Source organism: Musca vetustissima, unplaced genomic scaffold, assembly GCF_032173495.1.
Source record: "Musca vetustissima isolate MV318-11 ecotype Yass unplaced genomic scaffold, APGP_CSIRO_Mvet_v1 utg1823, whole genome shotgun sequence".
In the NCBI taxonomy this organism is placed as follows: domain Eukaryota; kingdom Metazoa; phylum Arthropoda; class Insecta; order Diptera; family Muscidae; genus Musca; species Musca vetustissima.
Genome location: NW_026875056.1, coordinates 77,518 through 100,627, shown reverse-complemented (window position 1 = coordinate 100,627; position 23,110 = coordinate 77,518). Strand labels below are relative to the sequence as shown.

General features: G+C 29.5%; 1 protein-coding gene across 1 annotated transcript in view; it reads right to left on the bottom strand.

The window, feature by feature from the left end:
* Positions 1-23,110, bottom strand: part of LOC133337572 (uncharacterized) — a 78,325-nt gene that overhangs the window by 10,021 nt on the left and 45,194 nt on the right. The gene's annotated exons all lie outside the window — the stretch shown is intronic.

Here is a 23,110-nt window from a genome sequence, read left to right as displayed (position 1 = left end):
GCTAGCTGAATATAATTTTGCTATTATTTATCGAACTTAATGACAAATTTCCTGCTATATATCAATCTACATAATGATTTGGCTGCTACTTAACTAGCTGAATACAAATGTTTCGTCCATTAAGTTAGCTGAATACCATTTCCCTACTATCCAACGAGCTGAATGGCAATTCTAATGCTATATATCTACATACATAATTGATATTCAACTAGCTGAATATCAATTTTGGGTCCATTCAGCTAGCTGAATGCAATTTTTTTGTTATCCATAAAGCTGAATAAAAATTCTCCTGCTATATGTACACCTACATAATGATTTTCCTGCAATTCAGCTAGCTGAATATCAATTTTTGGTCAATTCAGCTAGCTGAATGCCATTTTCCCGCTATCGATCTAGCTGAATAACAATTCTCCTTCTATATGTACACCTACATAATGACTTTTCTAGCTGAATTCCAACAATTTTTTTGTCCCCCTATCTGATTAAAAACGAATCCAATCCAAATTTTTGCAAACACTTTACGAAGTTATCGGTTTATCGTTTCATTTTTTTTTTTTTTTTTTTTTTTGAACGAAAAAATATTTGCATTAATATGTCTAAACAAAACCAGACGAAATCTAAAAATCAGCAACAACAAAAATCCAAATCAAATCGAAATAAAAATTATAATGGAATTTCTGGAACAAAATATCATACGAAATAATAAAAAAAAAACAATAAAAAACAACAGAAAGCAAAAAAAGTGAAATAAAATATTTAAAGATAAGCTCCAAAAGCAGTGTTGATTATTTTGTCAGGATGGCGCGGGACGTCTGGCGAGTCAGTCATTATTATGACATTAACTATGTGCATACAAAACTACTACTGTGTATGATTGTGTGTAGAGAAAAAGAAGAAGAGAACAAAAAAAAACTTTGTTATACTTTTGATAACAAAACAGAGCAAAAGAAAAGCAAAAACAAATAATAAATAAATAATTTTTATTATAAACAGAATTAGCATGAATGAGAAGCACACACACACACGCACACTAAATTGTCAATATATTAAACAGTGAGAATGAGTGTGACATCTTTGTCCATATCCATGACTCACATATATTATGACTCGAAGGAAATATGAGATGTCTTCCTCATATAATATAAACAGAGAGTGGGAGAGGGAGAGACATATAACTGCACCTAATGCATTTTTTGTTGTTGTTCAAATGCTAAGGTATTTTCTAAAAAGAATTTCCCTTATTTTTATCATCATTCATGTGTCAACTATTTTTACTTCAAGAGAAGTCTTATCGAAGACAACTTTTTATGATTGGCAAAAAAAAATGGCAAGCTCGATCTCGAAAAAAGTATTATCTGCAAATTTCTTATCGCCTGTGATAAAACCAAAAAGTTATAAACAATTTCAACTTCCTCCCCCAACCTAAACACACCAGCCACCCAACCAACCAACCACACTAAAACAGTTTTCCAACCAGACACTTGAGGTTTGGATTTCAATTCGCAATAATAACTGTTGATAATATATAGAATTTTTTCGCTAATACGGAATGTTATCATTTTTTTTGTGGCAAAGTTAAATGTGTTAATATTCATACGCTTGACAGTATCTATAGAACAAAACAGCGAAAAAACAGTAATAATCATAAAATAAAAAAGTCGTACATATTTGAACAACTGACGTCAGCAGCGGAGGTAACTGTCGTGTCGTTTGTTGTCGAGTAATGCATTAAAAAAACTGGTTGGCTGAGTAGCTGGCTAATAATTAAATGTGAAAATAAACAATATGTTAACTACATACAACACACGGATATACAGACATACATATTTACTTTAATTTGTAAAATAATAAATAATAATAAAAATAGAAACACCTACACTCAATTATGGTAGATCTCAAGTAAATAGACAAATGTAAATATTTTTGTATGGTAAAAAAATCACATGAATTGCTTTTACAAATTAGCTAAATATGATCTAAGGAAAAATTAAAAGGGTTTTTATTATAATTATATGCCAAAAATTCTTAACTAAAACCCCTTTTCAGCTAGCTGAATAGCATCAAATATAATTTTATTAAATTTTTATTTGAAATTTATTGTCAAAGATGGTATATTTTTCTAATTCAGCTAAGCTGAATTGCACTGAAATGACTTGGACACCAAAATAGCATTAATAAATCACACAAAAATCATATTCAGCTAGTTTTTATTTGCTATAAACCTACAAAATTGCCTTTTTAAACCCTTTTCAGCTAGCTGAATAGCATCAAATATAATTTAATTACATTTTTATTTGAAATTTATTACAATATATGGTGTATTTTTCTAATTCAGCTAAGCTGTTTTGCACTGAAATGACATGGACGTCAAAATAATATTAAAAAAATCACCTAATATTCATATTCAGGTAGTTTTTATTTGCTATAAACCTACTATATTGATTTACAAAACCTTTTCAGCTAGCTGAATAGCATCAAATATAATTTAATTACATTTTTATTTAAAAAATATGACAATATATTGTGTATTTAGCTAATTCAGCTAAGCTGAATTGCACTGAAATCACTTGAACACCAAAACAACATTAATAAATCACATAAAAATTGAATATGAATTATATAATAAATCACATATAATTCATATTCAGCTAGTTTATATTTGCAATAAACCTACTAAATTGCCTTTAAAACCCTTTTCAGCTAGCTGAATAGCATCATATATAAAAAATCATTTTTACTTGCATTTACAGCTTTTTAAAACTTATTCAGCCAGCTGAATAGCAAGAAAACATATTAAATATTAGAGATTTTTATCATAAATGATGTATTTATCTTATTCAGCTTACTGAATTATACTAAAATTACTGGAGTGCCAAATTCAGCTAAAAATATATGAAGAGTTATTTAATTTCAACAAGCTGAATTGCAGCAAATTGTTAAAATTCTGTATATTTGTTCGAAAAATAGAAAAAATAAATCATCATAAACATTTTTCGTTTAGCTGAATTATTTATTAAACTATATTCAGCTAGCTGAATTGCAAATTTATTGATGAATAAATATCTAAATTTAAAATATGTTAAATATCTAAATTTAAAATATGTATTTTTATAAGCAATTCAGCCAGCTGAATTAATTAATTTTTATATTTAATAATTAAATCAAAATTAATTTATAATATTTAGGGTTATTAAACTATATTCAGCTAGCTGAATTGTAATTTATTGATGAATAAATAAATTTAAACATATAAATTTAAAATAAGTATATTTTTTAAGCAATTCAGCTAGGTGAATTTCAATTTCTTGATGAATAACTAAATTTAAATGTCTAAATTTTAAATATGTAAAGTTGTTAAGCAATTCAGCTAACTGAATTAATTAATTGTTATATTTAATGATTAAATCAATATTAATTTATAATATTAAAGGTTATTAAACTATATTCAGCTAGCTGAATTGCATTTATCTTAAATATTTTTTGTCTCTTAGAAAAAATCTAAATTTCTAGACAATAAATATTTCTAAAATTTTTTATTTATTAATTTTTTTATTACGAACGTGTCTTGACAACTATTGAAACACCTTCCTTTTTTTCAAAAAAAAAAATTAAAAGAAAAAAACACGATAGACAGAAAAAATGAATTACGTTGCTGAATATAAAAACAACGAAACCAAAACACAGACAAAATAGTCATTTATAGCTGGCTGCTTTATCATCACAAAGCTTAAAAAATCACAATCGAGCAAGTTCCTCTATAAATATCAAGAGACAATAAAACTGCACAGATCAACAAACACACAACGGCATGACAGACAAGCAAGCCGCAGCGCAATGGGGCGATGACAACGACACCAACTATTTATTTACAAATGACAGCAGCAACAACAACAACATTATTTTTTATTAATAATAAAAAATAAATTTGCAAAAACCCACTGCCTGACGAAACACGACTATGAACAAAAAATATAACCAGAACTGCCGAGTAATCAGTAAAGCAGAGCGCGAGAGAGAGAAAGAGAGGGCGATCGTGCGGTGGGTTTGTTGGTCGTTTGATAAAGTCAAACAGATAAGGCAGAGTTGTTGTTGTTGCTGCTAATAAAACCCCACTTTAATTATTCATATTCCATATTCACACAAATACTGCACGAGTCAATCGAGTGGTGTTCGTGGTGGTGGTGTTCGGGGGAGATATTGTGAATTGAATTCATGTTTGTTTTTGCTAGCTAGCCAGCCATTTAGCTGGCCTGTTGATTATTATGACTCTGATCGGTGGCTAGCTCAATGACTTTGCCTTTGTTATAATCGTCGTCAAGTTGTTTAATATTCAAGCTTATATATAATATATATGAAAATATAATATATTATATATATGTAGTATATATATGTTATAATATATGCAAACATTATCATAAGTTTTATTGTTGTTTTTGCTGTTGTCTTTATTTGTCTACGAAGCCCTCACAAATTAATGAATAAAAGAGCACACAGACTTGTTTGCAACCATAAAAAAAAAAAATAACAAATCAAAAAAAAAAAATAAATGAAATAAAACATACATAACCTAAACATAGATAGGTGGTTCTCCCCAACTAAACAAACATGCATACACACATCTATATAAATATCAGGCTAGCTAGCTGACAAATTATAGCCCAATTTGTTATAGTTATGGAATTCCTTTGCTTGATGATTTCTGTTTCGGATTTCTGTTTTTTTCTTCAATGTAGTGGTGCGTGTGCGAAACACCAATACCCATACCCAAAACACATATCAATGATATTCGCTCAATCATTCAGGGCATTCAAGCATTTGAAAAAAAGAGATAAGATTTGTTTTGACCAAAAAAAAATTCTACTTTTTTTGTGTGGTGGTATTTTGGGGAAGACGAAATTTAGTTATTTTGATTACGATTTCGATTTTTTTTCGCTTTTGATTTATTGATTATTTTTATGATGATGGCCAACAAAAAAAATTGAAACAGAAACTAGTTATCAAGCAATAAAAAATAACAAAAAAAAAACACAAAAAATTAAATTAAATTTAGATAGGTATTTTATTTTCGTTTTTATATGATTTGTATTGGAAATTAAATAATATTTCATATATTCAGCTAGCTGAATATGATTTTTCAGGATTATTTTGGGAATTAAATTAGTACTCACGACATTTAAGTGCAATTCAGCTAGCTGAATATACAATTTATGAAAATAATTCTCAAGAAAAACTTATTTAAAATCATATTTCTTGCTATTCAGCTAGCTGAATAGGTTTAAAAACACAATTTAAATTAAATTAAGTTTAGATACATAACTGAAAATGTGTTATATTTTTCAATTTAAATATTTTATATAGTCATATATTCAGCTAGCTGAATATGATTTTTTTTAGGTGATTTATTGGGTTTATTTTGGAAATTGAATAAGCACTCAAGTCATTTAAGAGGAATTCAGCTTGCTGAACTAGCTGAATATACCATTTATGATAATAATTCTCAAGAAAAACGTTTTTAAAATCATATTTGTTGCTATTTAACCATATATTTTAAAAAATTCAGTTAGCTGAATATGATTTTAAGTGATTTATTTGTTTTTTTTTATGGGAATTGAATTAGTACACAAGTTATTTATCCATTTTAGTTTTTGCGCAATATGGCGTTTTCTACACAGAGTCCCCACTTTTTTCCACAACATGGCGTTTTCTACACAGACTCTGGAAAAAAACTCACTGGAAAATCGAGAAAATCCGTTTAGCAAAGTTTTTTCTTCGGTATAAGGTGAATATATTCTGAAAGTACATTTCGAGACCTTTCAATTGATGAATATAGCATTTATGATAATATTTTTTAAGAAAAACGTATTTATAACAATATTTGTTGCTTTTCAGCAAGGTTTAAAAACACATTTTAACAAGTTTATTTTAAATAAAATCCTTCTTTTTATACATCTTCATCAATTCAGCTAACTAAATAGTGTTTAAATGTTTTCATTTTTGAAAGATTTATAACATCAATAATAGAAATTAAATAATATTTGATATTCAACAAATTCAGCCAAGCTGAATATGATTTTTTTATGTGATCTATTGATTGTTTTTGGTATTATATGTGAAAAAAGTAATTTTTTGCATCATTTTATTGCAATTCAGCTAGCTGAATTAGTTCCAAAATAGTATTTAAAGTATTTTACTTGTTTTTCAGCTAGCTGAATACGTTTAAAAAATAAATTCAGTGAATTTTTAGCATTTATGTTTAAATTAAGTTCAGTTTTATTTATGTTCAAAGCAATTCGTCCAGCTGAATAAAGACTTTAGGTGTTTTTCTAAGCTTATATGTAATTTAAACAATTTTCTATGCACTTCTACCACAATTCAACATGCTGAATAAAGTTTAGAAACTGTTTTTTATATCTTTTTTTGCTTTTAAATAAATTTTGAATTAATTTTTTTACAATTCAGCTTGCTGAATAAAATTTTATAGGAATTTTCAGTGTTATTTTTGAAATATAATTGAAGTTTAAAATATTTCACAGCAATTCAGCTAGCTGAATTTGAACTTTTTTATAAATTTTTCAAAAATATACTAATATTAAATTAATATTTTTAATAAGATGTCATGGAGTTTCTATAATTTATTGTTACCATACAGCTAAATTTTTATATTTTCGTTTTATTAAACAGTCTGAGTTTGAACGTTGTGTGATTTTTTTTATAAGATATTTTTTGTAATTTAAAATAAATATTTATTTCATCTATTTCAAATTTGTATCAATATACTTCTATTTCAGTTATATTTTTTTAATATTATTTATACTTTTCCTATATTTATTTTTCTACTTATTTATTCTTTTTTATTTATTATTATTTTCTATTTTTATATTTTTTCCATTTTTTCTTATTTTTTATATATGTTATAATATTTTATTTATTATTTCTAATTTTATATACTTTATTTATATATTATTTCCATTATCTCACCCTTACCCCATCCACAAATCCGAAAAAAATATCAACCATTCATTGCTGTCAACCAAAAAAAAAATCATTTCTCAATTGTAATCACTTTAAAATAGATTAATTTATTTGTAAAATGCATATAAATTGCAATTACGTTTAGTCTACGTCACGTTTACGTGTGCGTCATGCGTTTTGGGTATTTGAAAAAAATATCAGCAACAGAAGGCGACACAGTCAATCAATGAAAAAACACAAATAAACCAAAGAGAACAACGACCAATCATAGCAACAACACGACGCTGTTGGCCGACGGCTGCTGCTTCTAGTTTTGGCGCACAACAGAACACAGCAACAACAATCATTTACATTATCACTTCACTCACAAATAATAAAGCTGCTACTTGTTGCTTGCCTGGCTTACATTGTTGATTATAGGCCAATGGTTTATATACAACAACAACAAAAAAACAGATACATTAATTTATATTTATTTATTATTGTTATCGTATATATAATATTCTTTTTTTATTATTAATAATAAATAATACAACAATACAGATCAAAGTACAAAAGTACAACTCACACCCAACAGCAGCAAGAAGAAGAGGAGATCGTCGTTCGTTTATTTTGTTTTTATTTTATTCAGTTGTTCTTGTTTACATACTCGGAGAGGGAGAATGTGTGTGCGTGCCTGTCGTCTGCTGTTCTAATCGTGAACAAGTGTGTTCTGTTTGTTGTTATTGTATGAGCTCATGTTATCTCATCAACACCACAAAAAGGGAAGAGAACTGAACAGCATTCAATTTCTATTTACAATTGTATTATTACCCGTAACAGCCAACAATAAAAAAGCAACAGATGATGTTGGAAAAAGCTTAAATTAATTATTAGTTATATGTTAATAGAATAAAAAATTGCCAAGAAAAAAAAAACAAATTTTTATAATGATAATTATGATAATTCGATCACAGAGAGAGAGGGGGAGAAAGTATTTTGCATGTGTCTTGACAATGAGAAATGATGGGCGCTTTTGCTTGCTACAGCCTGTTTTTCGCTGTGTGTGACATATTTGACAAAACACAACCTGCCGCCTGTGCAAGGGAATCCACTAAAATGTAAACGACAATAACAACAACAAACCGGTATCAATCACTTTTTGCTTCAAAGTTAAATATAGAATAACACAAAAACAACAAAATCAAACCAGAAAAAAACATAACCAAACAATGACACAATACGAAAAATATAAAAAAAACTGGCTTTTGAATGAATACGTCATCTCTCCGTATGCATTGTCTGCGACTTGAAGTGGCAAAAACAGCAACAACAACCACAAATCACGAACAGAAACGGAACCGGTTATGGTTTTAATATTTTCACCTCCTCTTGATGAATTTGTTTTTTTTTTTTGCTTGCAAAGCGTTAATTACAGGCGGACCATTTTTGGGGGGATTTATTGGTTTCAAAATTTGTTTTGTTTTTTTTTCTTTGAATAACGGTTTAATGTGTTTTATATTTAATATTATTTTTTTAATTGGATATATTTAAATTGATTTTATTTGATTCATTTGAATAATATTTTTTTTTTGTAATTTGTTTATTTTCATTAATTTATTTATTTTTATATTTTTTAATTTCTTTTTTATTATTTCACTTCTTGATTCTCCCGGTTTTTAATTTTTTTTGTTATTGTTATTTATTTTGCAATTGTTATTTTCTTTGTTATTTGAAAAAAAAAAACTTCACTTCCAATAAATATTCGAACAATAAATGCCTTAACATTAAAAAAAAACAATCATCGCATCACACCATCCACTTTTTTTGTTACCCACCAAATAATGAAGCAACAGCGCCACCACAATTCAAACGAAAGCAAAACACAAAAATTTACTAATCAAAGGAATCACCACGACGGAGGAATCTCTCGCGTCAAATGTCTGTGAACGAACGAACACGGCGCGACGACAGCACACAACATATGACTTCACATGCGAACAAAACGCGACTAGACGACGTTACCAAAGAAATTCATTCAATTTCCAAGTAAATTCACGCAAACACTTGCAAATACACAATAAAAACAACAACAGCAACACACAACGACGACGACGGAGACATACATCAATACACACAGAGGGAGAGACACACAATATAGAATGGCTGGCATATGGCACCATCACAAACCCCCCCAACAAAAACAAACGGGAAATAAACAAAGTATACGAGAGCAAGAGAGAAAGAGAGAGGTCTTATCAAAGGGCCTCTCGTGAAGGCAAACAATTTGGCATGGCAAAAAAAGGCCAACACACAAAAAAGCACACTTAATGCAACAATAAAAACTAAGCCGTTTTGTTGTTGTTGTTGGGGTCTCCTTTTTTGTACATACAAACAAACATACCATATACATAAATATATATACACCCTCTCTGTTATGCGTTTCTTCCGTAGCAAATAATCCAACAACACAACTAAATAATAACAGAAAATCACAGAGCAAAAAATCCAATGAAAGGAAATTAAACAGAAAGAAGACCGAAAAGAAGAAGAAGAAGAAAAACTATAAAATATTTGCACGAATCTTTTTTAATAATAAACTAAAGAGCCCCCCACACACTCAATACAACAACAACAGAGAACAACACGAGTGGTAGAAGAAGAAGACGAGTCAATGAAGTGCTCGGTCGTCTACCAGTGGCATTATGCCAGTGTAACAGAGTGAGGGAGAAAAGAAAACAAACATTGGGAAGAGACGTTATATTTATTATTGAGAGTAATATGCCAGAGGAGTTCAAATTAGCAGTTGTGGGCTTTTGACAGAAAACTTAATCAGTACTGTGTAGTAGTGAGAAATAGGTGAAATAACGAAATGACAAATGTGATGGAATTTTTTACGTGCTGTGAGAGGGGGAGAGTGGGTGAACTGGTGGATTTGTGGTAATATTTTGATAATGTGTGAACTCTAGGCACAGTGGATTGGGATAGAAAATATTTCCGTTAATATCAGTAGCAAAGTAGGAGAGAATCTGAATCTCTTTGTTGATATGAGAGTAATGCAGTCGTACTGAGTGACGGAAAATAATCATATGATTATTTTTTTGTGAGAAAAATTGTTCCGTATATAGTTGATGACAAAATTGCTAATTTAAATGAATTTTGAAAGAACAATAAATTAAGACACAAATCACAGTGGCTCGGTGTGATAATTAAAGAAAATGTTGAAATCGAATTCGAATTCGAAAAAAAAAAATGTTAGCTGAGTATTTATAAGGAAATTAAATAGAATTCCGCAAAAATTGTTAGCTGGGTATATAAACTATTTTGAAAATGTATCTTTGCACAGTAGTTAGAAATCACATCCAAAGTAGAAAAAAATCAAATTAATTTGTTTAAATTATTTTTTAATATTATATGAATACCATACATATGATTTTGTAATTTTTTCACCCAAAAAAAATTTTTTTGACTTTGACCCCATTGTGTTTTTATTTATTCATTTTTTTTTAATTTCTGTCACCGTGTAATTTCACATATTAATGCTAATCGTCAGCTTGTTAATAATATTGAAAATGAATTTGATATGTGTGCAGTTAAAAAAATCAGCATGTGTTCAAAAATTCACTGCAGGTTTAATTGATCAATTATCAAAATTATGGCTGGCTGGCTATCAAACAAATGTGTTACGCTTTTTAATTATTTTTTTATTTTGCTGCTCATTTGACGTAGAAGTAATTAACAAATGTTGATATACCTTCACCTTAACCTTAAATGAGGTGAGGTTACACTTACAACGTCACAATGAATGAACGGAATTATTTACACACTTGTCTCTTTCTCTTGAGGCAATACTCCCTCTCTCTCTAATTTTTATTTTTTCATTTCGTTTATTTTTGTTTTAATTTAAACAAAAACAAATTTTGAACAAATTTCTAGCCATCCAAAAAACACGAGCAGCAGAAAAAATAAAATCCCCATCCCCAAACAGATATAATTAAAAGAAAAACAAGTGTCGTTAACGAAAGTATGTGTGTGCGTATGATTTTTTTTCCTAATGGAGTAAGTCAACAACAACACACTTTTGCACACACACGCACACAAGTCAGAAAGGCATTCCCCAAAAACAAAACAATGGTGATGATGAGGGGCCTGTTATGTCAAGACACAGAAGCAGGGAGAGAGACACAAACGGGGAGAGCAAGAGACTTGGCTGACTGAGTGCAAAACACATACCACAGAGCACATTCATACCTTCATTATTAACACGTACATGTTCGTTTGTTTTTTTCTCGTTTTTTCAAAGATAACTAATCGGTTGACGGTTAGACGACGAGCAAGCAAGCTCACACAACGAATAATAATAATAAAAAAATAATGAATAGCCAAATAAGAAAAAACAACAAGAACAACAACATTAAATGAAATACCACAAATTTCGCACTTACTCATGAATGGTTAAGGGGAGGGGTTGGGGGAAAGGAGAATAAAAACGGAAAACAACAACAAAACCATAATACCCAACACACGACACAGTCAACCCAATAACAATCACGCAAAAGTGAACAAGAAAAAACAAAACCAAAAAAACGAAATGAGCCAATGACAATAACAACAACAACAAAACAAATAAGTATAAAAACAACGACGACACCAGCCAGTCAGCCAGCCAAACGAGCTGAACACAACACAGCACAAGTACAAACAGCAACAAAAAAGCTGACTAACAACTTAAATTGTGTTGAAGGTTCGGGGAGCACCAGCACCATACGAAATGTGATGACCGGCATCGTAGTATCTACACAAACACAGCGACATACATACACGATTTGTTTGTACGGTAAATAAAAACAAAAACTGATATGGGGCGCTTTGTGGTGACTGACTGGGTAGGTGTGTGTGTGTGTGCGGTGAGGAGTGAAAGACAAAAAACAACATGATTAAAGTAAATAACCTACAGTGGCAACAAGAAAAACAACAACAACAAAAGCGATAGCCCAATATTTTTGTAGGAAAAAAGGAGACAGTGGGGAAAATGTTAAATAATGTTAATGTTTTTTTAATAAAAATTTGCAAATAAAAAAAAATAGTTGGCGTGATAAATAAGGAAAAAATTAAAAATATTGCAAATTTTGTTTAAAAAAATAAAATTGAAAATTAAATAAAAAATAGGGGGAGGGGGTGGGTTGAAATTCCAGTTTTTGAGAGGACCTTTAAAAAATTAAATACAAATTTTTACTAATTTTTTACTGTGACTCACCCGCTGTTTTCATATAAACATTGAATGAAATATAATTTGTTTATATGAAAAAAATTGGGGTTTTTAGTTTTTTTACGTATAACTTAGGGTAATATACACTTGAACTAAATTGATAGAAATTGACACCCAAAAGTCCCCAGAAAAATTCCTGCCATTTATTTTTTGTCGCTTATAACGACAAATTATGTCGGTCTCTTAAGCTTTTCCTTAAAATCTTTATAAAATTTAGAAACATTTTTTTCATTTTTGTTTTTGAAAATTAAAAACTTCATAATAAAAAAACACCAATAATTTTTTTGTCCCATTGACCACATACACTTTAACTAAAACCAAAAATTATAATTTATTTTTAAAAAATATAATTTTTTTAAAAAGGGACATTTGAAAAAATAAAACAAAAAAAACGGTAAAACTGAAAATTTCATAGAAAAAATCCATATATTTTTTTTGAACCCACTGTTCATATGCACTCTTTAACTAAAATCAAATATTCATATTTTTCATTGCATCATTTTTTCATTTATTTTTCTTATTTTTTTATTTGTTTATTTATTTATTTTTTTTTTTTTTTTTGAAAAATTCAAAATTTCCACAACTTTTTTTTGTTCCCACTGTCTACACTTTAACTAAAAATCAAGTATTATAATTTTTTTTTCTTCTTTTTCATCGTATGAATGATTGTGTGCTTAAGTAATCATGAGCCGTTTAAACTCTCGAGGAAACACACACACGCATATACACTCACAAAAAAACACAAACAAATGGAAATAATCAAAACGTTATAAGGCAAAAACAAAAACAAACTGACGAAAAAATAAAGAACGACGAACGAATCAACTCTCGGTCAACATCATCATCATATATAAATGATACTGTTGGGCATTCTTCTCATTTGCTCTGCTTAGTGTATTCTTATTTCTGTTTATTATCAACTTCGTTGTTTTTGTTGTTGTATTGTATACCATATTTATAGACGTTGCTGCTGCGTCATATTGTGTGAACAAGAAGAAGAAAAAATCAACACACACCACAGACAACGAAGCTACTAGGCTAGGCCATCAATTTAAAATCAGCGACAGCAACAATAAAAATAACAACAGCAACAACAACAACGACTACGTCAGTCGCCTCATTGTTTTGTCGTTGTCATCGTTTGGCGTGGTTTTATATTTGTCGGGATCGGGATCGGTGTTGAGAGTTTCTCTCTCTTGAGAGAGTAATTAGAGTTGCGCTATTTTTAATTTTGTAACAAGCGTACTTTTTGTTCACAAAAGGTACGAATTGACATAAACGTACCAAAACAAAAATTAGATTTTTTATTATTCTTGAATACATTTACGCTTAAATTATAACATATATTATTTATGCAAATAACTGGTATAAATATTGGCCAATATTTATCAATAATTATGATTTATTATCATTTGAAGTAGAATTTCAGTACCTTTTCGTGTTCCTACCTGTGGTAATGTTTTCCAACACAATTCACAATTTACCTCTGAGAGAGAGAGAAACTCTCAACACCGATCCCGATCCCGACAAATATAAAACCACACTTGGCAGTTCGTTCGTTCATTCGTTGCTGTGTCGTTTCGTTTCTTGAACGAATTAAAGATTGTTGTTGTGTGTTTTCGCACGACTCCCTTTTCCACAAGTCTTTCACTCTCCTCTCATGACCCCACTCTCACTCTCTCACAGCCCCAATAGATAAACACAACACTTGGCGGCATATTATTATTAGTACTGGGTGTGTGTGTCGCTGCTGTGTGTGCTTGGCCGGTGTTCATGTTCACTTGTGTCGTTGTTGTTGTTGTTTGCATGCCTTGTGCCCAAAATTAAAATGCGTTAGTATGTGTGAGAGAAAACAGAACAGTACTGAACAAAATTGTGTGTACATTTTTGTGTCCACACAACTAAAAATCAACGAAATCACACTTCAATTTTTGTATATTTTTATTTAATTATTAAAAATGTTTTTATATGAATTACAAAGTGTATATGTTTTAAAAATCTAATAAAGTTTATAATGTAGCATATACCGAGATATTTAATTATTTTAATATTAAATAATAATATTAAATACTACGATAATTATCAAATATTTAATTCTTTAAAAAAACAGAAATTGTTCTGTTGTTTTGTAACATTTTTGTAAACATATAAAACATTTTTAATAATAAAATAAAAATCCATATATAACAAAAATTAAGTGTTATTTCGTTGATTTTTTTCAGCGGACACACAAAAATGTACACACAATTTTGTTGCCTGTCAAACAACGACTGACTGAAAGAGCATAACAATGCGTGTGAGTAGGCAGCTACTTTAAAGTATACTGATGGGCACCTATGGTTCATGTTCACTTGTGTCGTTGTTGTTGTTTGCATGCCTTGTATAGCCGAACGAAATCAATCTGAATGCTTTTTTCGAAAAAGTTTTGTTTTAGTTGTGTTGCTTGAATGGAAAGGGGATTACCATTAAAGTGTGGGGCATTTCTTGAGGAAGGTGCTGATGGTTGTCGGTGATGGTGGTGGTGTTGAACGAATACCAGCGGATACGAATGTATGAACATGTGTATGTTTAATTGTATATACATAAAATATACTCAACGTATCTTCACCATCGCCATCAAACGTCAATCATGTCAATTCATTCGAAATGAGGAAACCCTCACACATCACAGGCCCCACCACCACACCGTACACTACCATTGAACGTTTATTGATATTATTGTGTGGTGTTGTTGTTGTTTTTGTAGTTTTTAGTAGTAGTCATTTTTTGTGGTGTAAAGGAGTTTCTTTAGATTTGTGTCTGCAGTTTCTTTGTCGACATTTTTTTATTATTTATATAAATATCATCGGGTTTTGTTGTTGTTTCTTTATTTATTATTTTTAAATGATACTTAAAATTTTGTGAGACTGTTTAATTTAATTAGGTTTTTTTGGGATATGATTTTTTGTAAAATATTTGGGTGGCTAGGCCACTTTATTTATTTTTTGGGAGTTAGGCTCAGACTGTTATAATAAAAGAGAGAGAGTGGCTTGATAGGGAGAGCGGTGATGCCAAGATGGAGTAATCCTTGTCATATGCATGTCACAGATTTCGGTTTGTGGTGTTCTTAGGGTTGCCGTATGCAATTTTACATAGTGAAATATTGAGAAATTGCAATTTATCATTATTTGTGAGAACAAAAGTCAGTTTTTATTAAATAAAATTTTAACTGTTTGGCTGTGGTGAGAATAGTAATGGGGTTCTTAATAAGAGGTGTTATTTTTGAAATTAAAATAAACTAAAAAAATATATATTAAATAATAAAAGCACTACATTATAAAGTAATTCCAGATTTTTTAAACGATATTTAAAGTTTAAAATTAAATTTTATAATTTCTATAAAAACCGTCAAATTGAAATGAATAAGTTCTTAAAAAATCCTTAGATTTTTTTTCTAAAAATGTCTGTATCTGAATCTCAAATAATTTGTAACAAATTAAAATAAGTTGCAATCACGGGACGACCATACGATACCCTACACAACTGCAGTAGTCCACGGATATAAGAAATTTGTTCTTATAAGCGAGTTTTTCGTATATGAATGTATTTTATATAATAAGCCGCATTCTTATATGGGTGTAAACTTTTCTTATGACCGTGTTTTTCTTATATACGATTTCTTATATCCGTGATCTACTGTACCATGGAAATCTAACTTTATCCTAATGTTAATTCCGAGCCTGGGCAATATTTCGTGACATTTGCACCCTCTTGCCCGATTAGAGGTCAACAGCACCTCTTCCATACACTGACATATTTTCCGAATATTTCTAATATTCGGTACAGCCCTTTTATAATTACTTGTCCAGATTGCCTTTACAGTGGGTCGGTAAAATAAAAAAATATTATGCCTACGGCCCACTTCATCCCAAAAATTATTATCTGACCATCACTGAAAATTATCGGCGCTGTCCTTGACCATAACTGGAACCCCAAGGAAAAATTCAATGCTATCAACGTTATCTTTATGTCCTCTACTGTGGTAATGGGTTACTAACTAATATCTGAATACATAAGCACCTGTAAATATTTATGTGTAACTCCCACATCCGAGTACATACGACTATATAATTGGTATCAATTTAAAGGTCAACCACTCTTCTTGGATATATTATCAACTTCTCGGGTCTATGTCCTTCAGGAGTAAATATATACGCTATGGAATACAAATTTTGTAATTTTTCACACAAAAGTCAGGGTCCATTTGACCCGCTAAATATTGACCGATCTTTATCAACTGCTGACATGCTCATTCTTTGGCCCGATCCCCTTCTCCATGTAAAAATTCGCGATGTTTGGGCAATAATTGCGGCCTCTGGAGCGACCAGAAAATCAAGCAAAAATAAAGTTTTTGGTCCATATCATCCCCTAAATATTAACCGATCTTTACCAAAAACAATAGGGGTCTTCATTGGGCAGAACCCATTCTACATGAAAAAATTTCGTGAAGATTCGTTCATAACTGTGGCCTGTATCGTGTTTACAAATTATAATGCACAGACGGACGGACAGACATGTCTAGATCGACTCAGCTAGTTGAGATATGACGATCGGTATACTTTAAGGTGGGTCTAAGACCAATATTTCGCCGCGATTAATATCCAGTGAGGATTAATTTGTTATATGTATAAATTTAAATTTGAATTCAGCTAGATTTACTAAATTCAGTGTAATGAAAACTACTATTGTGTTTCATAATTTAATACTTTTTTATTTAATAATTTTTTACATTTTTTTAATATACACATCGTTGTTTATTTGTATTATCGGTATTATTTAATTTCTTTTTACATTTCCAATCATTTTTATTCCTTCTTTTATTAATTTAATCATTTTCACTCTATTTCATTCATTAAAACTAATAAAACTCCCTTTTACTCCCATTTCCCCTCATCAATTCACAATTTCTCCATATTTCCCACCATTACGGCAACTCTACGTCACCAACTGCCAATTTGTGCGCCAAAAATAATAACGTTTAATTGACATTTGACTTATATGCTCTTCTTGAGAAGAAGATCAGCTGACTTTTTAGACAAATCAACGACGACGATCCCCCACACACGAATTCAGTTGGTGCGCGTGTTAATTCGATGATGGTTGTGCGTGTTCTTTCCTTTTTGTGGTTAAAAGGTGTTAATCAAAGTTTAAACAAATATGATGATAAACCAAATAAAAATAGAAAGACAATAAAAAATAGCTTACTTTAAAATAAAGAAAGAAAAACAAAACAACTTTCAGGGGTGTGCAAAGAAATGAAACAAAAAAAAAACAAATAAACCCTAGGCCAAATGGCGTCGTCGCTTGGGGTTAGTTCGTGTGGTGGTGTTAATTTATTTAAACGAATCGAAATGAAATGCTAAAAAGAAATTAAACGTTTTGTGCAACGACATACAGAAAAGGATTAGCTAAGCACAAGAAAAAAAGGTGCTGAAATGAAAGATAAATAGTGATTTCTTTTCACCTTCCTCCCCCTTCAACAACTGTTGTTACCCAAAAACAATGACAAAGAAAAAAAAACAAACAAAATCATGCAAAGTGAATATTGCATGCCGGGTGTCTCGGTTTCATTGTCGTGTTCGTGTATGTGCGTTTGTGTGTAACTCATTTCTTATATGTGGCTCGTTTGTTTGCTCGTTCGTTGAAATGTTGACGTTATTTGTCAAATGGTTATGGTGATCAAACGTCAACATAAAAGCTGCTAGCTGCATTGTTGTTGTTGTTTTTGCTGCTGTTATATTTGGTGCCATTGATTGTGATGATGTGTGTTTGTGTGAGCTCAACACAACGTCTATCTTGACATTTTTTTCATTTCGGGGGAATGCCTTTTGACTAAGTGACAACATTACAACACTCGTACACCCCCACCCCCTCCACCACACCTTCATCATTATCATCCACAACTGACAACTCATTGTTATTAGTCGTTGTCTCCCTCACTTGCTGCTCGTCTCTCTTCTCAGAACCGAAAAAAATATCAACAACAAAACAGCACCACTGAGACTGACTGCTCGTTCGTTCATGTTTTTTTTCATCATCATCATCGTCATTCAAATGTGTTTTGGTGTCGCCAGTCTGTCGTGTTTTGTCAAGTGCATTGCATAGCCAGGCAGCCAGTGTAGGCATGCATGCATGCATTCAGCTATGGGTGTGTGTGTGTATGTGTATGGGTAAGTAACATTGGATTCGTTTCATTTGTTTATTTTTTGTTTCTGCTTGACTTTTAATACTAACTGTTTGGGGGTTTTGTTGTTGGTCTTCATTGCACTGTTGTCGTTTTGTTGTTGATGATGATGAAGAGGATTTGTAAAACAAAAAAAGAAAAGCGAAGAAATGAAATGTAAAGAAACGACGACAACAAAAACCAAACCAAAACTGTTTCATGTTAACAAGAATTTTTAGGTCAAAATTGCATAATAAATGTTTTTGATGGTGATGAAAATGAAATTGTCATGCCGTTAACAATATTCTCTCTCTCTCTTCTCCCACACATTATCTCCTACTGCTGTGTAATGATTAGAATGGCGGCAAATAAAAATAACAAAACTGTAATGAGATCTGTTGTCAAACGAAAGTTTGTCATCTTATGTCAATGTAATATAATTGATAGATGTGACATGACGGTGATGAAGAGAGAGATCAGAGATATGAGTGTTTTGTTTGAGATAACCTTGAAATGTTTATATGGTAGTAGTTTAATGAGTTAACAGAGTGAATTATGATTTGAATATGCATTTTTTACTATCTCTGGTTGTAGTTTAACGACTGGTGTAATATAGATTTAAGGGGTTTGAGATAATATGCAGAAATGGGAATAATTGGGCACTTTGTGGGAAACATATTTTTGGTTTCAGAGAAAAATGGATTTTAATCAAAAAATCTGAGATGTTATAAATATTAAAATTTGATTTCTATTACAAAATAAAAAAGAATAATAAATAATCATAAAAAATTAAGAAATAAGATATTGAAAAAAAAACAAATAGGAATAAATAGGTAATAAAAAATTAAAAAAAATACTAAAAAATAAATAAAAATAGATAAATAATAAAGAAACATTTATTTGAAAGTCCATTAATTGATACTCAGTGTAATAGTCTCCCTCTAACATAGATCGAAGGACCAAAGCAATAACTGCTAAAAATATATTTAATGGGATGTGCATGATAAAAATTCCAGAAATGGCTATAATTTTGGTTTAAAATAAATGGAAACAAAATTTTTAGGGAAATAAAAAAAATAAAATAATTTTTATCATTTGAACATTTTTGGGAAATATTTTCGATTTTTTTCAAATAACTTGTTGCAACAAAATAAAAAATTTGACGCTTCTGAATTTTCCACTTCCATCGAAGGACCAAAAACAATTTCAAAAAATTAGAAAAGAAAAAAATGTTTTAAACATTTTTAAATCATCTGATTAATACCACCTGCCATAGATCGAAGGACCAAAATAGTGACAATATAGTTTTTTTTTTGTTGCTGAAAACGTTTTTACCTATACATCATCGAAGGATGATTAAAAAAATCAAAAAAAATTGTTGTTGTATGTGGTGAAATGCTCCCTACCATAGATCGAAGGACCAAAATAATTTTTTTATTTCATTTTTTTAATTATGGTTTGAATAATAAAATAAAATTGTAGGTCGAAGGATCAAACAAATTAAAAAATTGAAATACTCACTTCCATTGACCGAAGAATCAAAACAATTAACTAATTTTATTTTGTTTTAGTGTAGATGTGGCAGCAAATGTTACTGTATTTGAAATGATAAAATACAGGAATGGAGGATAGCATACAAACATCGAAGGACCAAAAATTTTTTTAAACAAATTTCTTATAATTGTTATTGATGAGATACTCAGTTATTTATTTTATTTATTTTGAAATTATAGATTGGTCAGTGGATTTCAGAAATAGGAGGTATCCGGTTGAAGGACCAAAAAAAAAAAACTAAAATCCTATATTTGCGGTTTGAGAAATCAATTCTCTCTCTCATAGATCGAAGGACCAAATAATCAACTAATTTTATTTTTTAATTATGTTTTAATTGGTGAGAGCCTTTTATTGCCGATCGAAGGACCAAAAACAACATTTTTTAACTCCAAGCTTAAAGATAATCGGTACATCTTTAGGCTTGGAGTTCAAGAACCAAACATTTTTAGCAGTGAACTTTTTTCATTTTGAATGATAACATAGAGGAATCAGGGTATTTTAATAGCAGATCGAAGTACCAACAATTATATTTTTTAGTTCTAAGCTTCAAATTGTCTAGTCGAAGGACAAAAATGCTTTAGAAATAAATGTCTTTGAATTTGTATGATGCAATACCAGAAATGGGAGACTAAACATTGATTGAAGGACCAACAAATATTTTTTCAAGACTCCAAGACTAAAATTGTGTGCAGTCGAAGAACCAAACCTTTTTAGCACTGAATTGCATTGTATTGCATTTGAAGGTTAAATTACAGTAATGGAAGGTACTTAAATTTTGATCGAAGGACCAAAATGTGTTTTTTTTGGATCCTAGCTTACAATTGTGTGTAGTCGAAGGACCAAAGGACTTTAGCGAAAATTTCATTGAATTTGAATGATAATATAGAGAATGTGGGACTTTAAAAGTCAATCAAAAGATGACAAATTATTATGTTTTTAATTCGAATTTAAAAATTGTGTGATCTTAGGACCAAAAATTATTTTTTTTATTAAACCAAAAAAATAAATTTTGCAGTCGAAAGACCAAAAAATTATTTTTCTAGATTCAAATTTAAAATGGTGCGATTTTGACACGATTTCATTAATATTCGATCATGGAAAATTTTGTATGCATTTTTCTTTAATTCTTGTTTTTTTTTTCTGCAAAAAATATTTGGTCCTTCGATGCCAAATATTTTCTTTTAAATTCAATTTGAGGCAGAAAAATTAACTTTGTTGGTCTAAAAAATAATTTTAATTGGATTTTTAAAACTCCTAATATTTTATAAAATCCTATTCTGGATCCAAAATCTAAAGTCTAAAAAAATAGTTTTTAAAAAAATTCGAAATCTATAAAAATTGTTTGAAAATGTTTTTTCTTTTTTCTTCTTGAAAATCTTTTTATATCCATCTGCTTCTTTATAAAATATTTCCCAAATGAGAAAAAATATACATACTATGTATTAAGTATTTTGCATAAATCACAACAGGAAATTCCCAACAAATGACGTAAAAGCTGTTCAAAAATATTTCTTTTCGTAGAAATGAATTTTCACGAAAATTGAAAAAAATCGCATTTTTATTCTTCGTCTTATTTTTTTTTGTATTTCTTCCCAACAAAAAAATACTATATTCATAATTTATGAACAAGTTTATTATTTTTGTATTCTGCTTCTTCTGTTTCAATTCACAAAACGACGGTCCCCAACGTAGAACTTGCTGTTCTGTGAGCCAAAAAAAAAAAAAAAACAAAAAACAAAAAATGAACAGAAAATTAAATGAAAATATTTTCCCAAAGAACGTGTTCAAGTGAAGGAAAATTAATAGCAAATGCTAAAAGCAAAAAAAAAAGCACAAAATTTACGTCAACAAAAAAATTTTGTGTTTCCACTTTTTGTGGTTGGCGGCGGTTGTTTTGACTTTAAAAATAAAATTAGCAAATTTTCATAAATTTGTTTAAAACAAAATTTAGAATTTTCAAATATCATTGAAGAACAAAATAAACATTTGGATATTGTGTGTGTGGGGACCACAAAATATTAGACATGAAAATAAATAATAGATAAATATGTAGTATAAGCAAATTTAAAGGTAAATTTGTGGCCTATATAAAATATTTTCTTCAAATTATGTGGGAGGATATACATAAATAAATTGTAGCCAACAAAATAGAAACATGGTCATTTCCTTAGCAAACATTTAGAAAATATTTAAAATTTTAATTTTTTTGCAAAAAATCATGAAGTAATATTTTTTTGCATTGTTTATTTTTGTATACGCATTTTTCCATTGAAGATCAAAATAATGCCCAAGTGTTTATATTTTTATTTTGTTGCATTTTTGTTTACTTGAAAATTTGTTTTTATTTTGTACTGGGATTTGCTGATTTTTTTTCAAAAAAAAATTTAAAAATAAACAACAAAATATTTTTGTTTTCAATGACAAAAAATTCTATATTTTTTGTTGTTTTATATTTTTGTCTGGATTTTTCGCAATTAAATTCAATAAGTTATTTGTTTATGGCGAAATTTTCAAAAAATGAATCATTTGTGTGGAATTTTGTTTATTTCTACTTTTTCTTCAAATGAATTCAACAATTTTATTCGTGGGAAAAATTATCATTTCAAAAAAAAAAAAAAATTTTCAGGTTGAAGGTCCAAAATTTTTTTATTGAATATTTGCGAATGATGAACGGAATTGCAAGTTTGAATTAATTTAAAAAAATAGATCAAAGGACCAAAATAACATAGAATATTAGCAAATGATGAACGGAATTGTATGTTTGAATTTTTTAAATGATTTTTTAGAAACTAATAAAGAATTGATATTTTAACACTTGACAGAGGTATGAATTAATTAGAAGAATTAGGTCGAAGGACCAAAATAATATTTTTTTTTTTTGTAATTTTAGTTTTGAAAAATACAATACAGAAATAGGGAAAATGCGTAAAATGCATTTTATTGCATACAATTGTTTTTATACTCTCTGCCATAGTGGGACCAAAATAATTAATTTTATTTATTGGATAAATTTGGAACATATTTAAATTGCACTCGAAGGACCAAAAGATTTTTTTAAACTCCAAGTATAAAATTTTATAGTCGAAAGACCAAAAAACATTTTTTTGAACTCCAAGCTTAAAATTGTGTAGTCG